This window comes from Rutidosis leptorrhynchoides, chromosome 9, assembly GCF_046630445.1.
Source record: "Rutidosis leptorrhynchoides isolate AG116_Rl617_1_P2 chromosome 9, CSIRO_AGI_Rlap_v1, whole genome shotgun sequence".
NCBI classification, from domain to species: Eukaryota; Viridiplantae; Streptophyta; class Magnoliopsida; order Asterales; family Asteraceae; genus Rutidosis; species Rutidosis leptorrhynchoides.
Window position 1 is genome coordinate 332,665,459 of NC_092341.1, and position 2,747 is coordinate 332,668,205.

Genomic DNA, 2,747 nt, shown 5'->3' on the forward strand with positions numbered 1-2,747 from the left:
TAGCACAAGGCTAAGTGAATAGAACTATCTACAGATCTAGCATACAGTAACAACTCATACAACATTATACAATAGCAGCAGCAGCAACAACAACAACAACAACAACAACAACAACAACAACAACAACAACAACTTTGATCTAGTTAGAGGAACGGCGGCCTGGCCGGGCATACAAAAACTAACTGATCAGGCTAGAGTCTACCATTAGTCCTACCACTGAATCCCTAGCATAGTCATCCACATGCAAGTGATGCGTCATTCAGTACTATAATCAACAAACAGTGGTCAACAGAACCAAACCTAACAAGTCGAGGTTGACCCCCTTGAGTACGATCTAACAAGTCGAGATCCGTCTCATGATCGGAACCTAACAAGTCGAGGTTCAATCAACCAAGCAGAACCTTACAAGTCGAGGTTCTATCAACAGTGCACATACAACTAGTACTAACACAACATGGCAACTAACAATACATAAGGCATGTCAACTAAACAACTATATACAATGTAGCAAGACTTGCTACTCTATTCTATACCCGAGAATAATTGCACTAACCAATTTACAACAATAGTTCAGATGTCGATCTACTGAGCGTTTTCCTTGTTCTTATCACCTGAGAACAATACAAACAAAGTCAATATACATACCCAATCAACAACATAATCAATTCATAGTATAAACTAGGTCATATCATCATATTTTCATCATTTTTTAAATCTACAACATCAATCAATTCAATATCGTCATACAAATGCGTGCAAACGGGACATACACGCTAAAACCTATTTTTCCACCCTAAAATCAGTTTGATCTAGCTTATTAAAAGTTTACCATTGAAAAGTACTCGTCAATACGGTTCTAACGATATTTGATTCATCAAAAATGGAGTTACGGTTTGAAAGTTACGACCAAAACAATTTTTCCCAAAACACAGGAGACTATAGGCCGAGGGTCTCTGACCATCGGCCGAGGGTCCCTGACCATAGGCCGAGGGTCCCTGACCATAGGGTCATGGTGTTCTTGAGCTGCTGAAACTGAAAAAGTAATGGATTTGAGCCAAAAATCATTAATCTCTATCCTGAACTCGTTTTTGACCTCAAAAATTACCACATCTTGTTTATAAAATATTTAGAAACATAAACCTACAATATTTACACACAAACAACAACAAATTAAGCAATTTTGACCCAAAATCACACTTTTGTAAAACCTAGCACAAGAACTCCATTTTTACACAAATTCAAGCCTAAAAACTCATGATTCTTACCTCAAAAAAATCAGTAAATGATAATGAACAACTTGATGCAACAAATTTGAGCTCAAGAACAAGATTTGATAACTAAGGGTTAGGTTAAGAGGTAGAAGTAAAGAACGAGGTGTGTGTGAGTTAGAGAAATAAGAATCCAGAATTGAGAGGAAGATGCACTATTCTAGTCACTTATTTGGGATTAAAATCTCATACTCTACAACACACGATATTTATCAGTTATCTGATATCTTTCGTACATCATTAGCGACCCTAACGGAGTTCAAATAAGACAAACGAACATGTTTTGTGACCCTTGTCACGAACTGGTCTTAACTAAATAATCAAATAATCATGAACATATAATTATTAAAATCACTAATTAACACTATTTAAGGGCAATTTGATAATTTCCACCTAGGCCTGATCTCAGGATGTTACATTAAACGAACGACTAAGGTAATACTACTGTAACTTCCCCTTTTAGGAAGAGTAGTGATGGTTGGATTTAGGCCGCAACTTTATAAATAATAAAATATGTCCTTGATATATGTTAGATTATCATTACGCATAACGACATGTAAAACTTGACTAGTCGAAGCGTATTAATGCCCAACTAAACATATATGTATTGAGTATTTGGTCAAAACGAGGATAAAAACCCGCGTTTCGACGCATGGTGGTTTTGATCGGTTAACTAAACGTTAAAAAACAGTTAATGGATTGGTTAGCAGTGGGTAATTGAACGAAAAAAATGTTTAACAATCAAACGATTAAAAGTTAAAGATTTCGTAGATCGATTTATGGTATTTTGTTTTTTATACTCAAAATGAGCCATTTAATTTGCCATTGTATTGTATTTATTATTAATTATGATTATGCCATTGCGAATAGTAAATGCCTCATTAAAATTAATCTTTTTCAAAAAGTGATATAGAAGTATACTCCGTAATTGTTACATCTGGTTGCTTACTATTTTACGATTGAAAAGTCCAACACAAAGTTAAGTAAAAAATATTATTATTAGGGATAAAAAAGTATAACTGTTATAAAAGTCAATTGTGGATGCTAATTTTATTATTATTATAGATATTGTATAGTAGATTTTTTTGAGTATATATATGTGTTATGTAAGAGCTCATAATGTGCACACTTCTGAAAATATATAAAACACATACTTCTCTCATATTCCCTCTATATACTTATTAGTAGTCTAAAGTCAAGAACTAGGCCACTAAAGGTAGTTATAAGCCTACTGAATTATAACACGTTATCAGCACGAAGTACTCCGTATAATCAAGGTTTATCTAAGCAAGCACACGTCACTAATCAAGGTAAGAAATTGTTTAACTTTTATTAACTTCACTAACATTTATATTTATGTTATTTAAGTTATATATGTTCGGTTATACCGACTGAATTATATTTCTGTAATCTAACTTTTATTAACTTCACTAACATTTATATTTATGTTATTTAAGTTATATATGGTCGGTTATACCG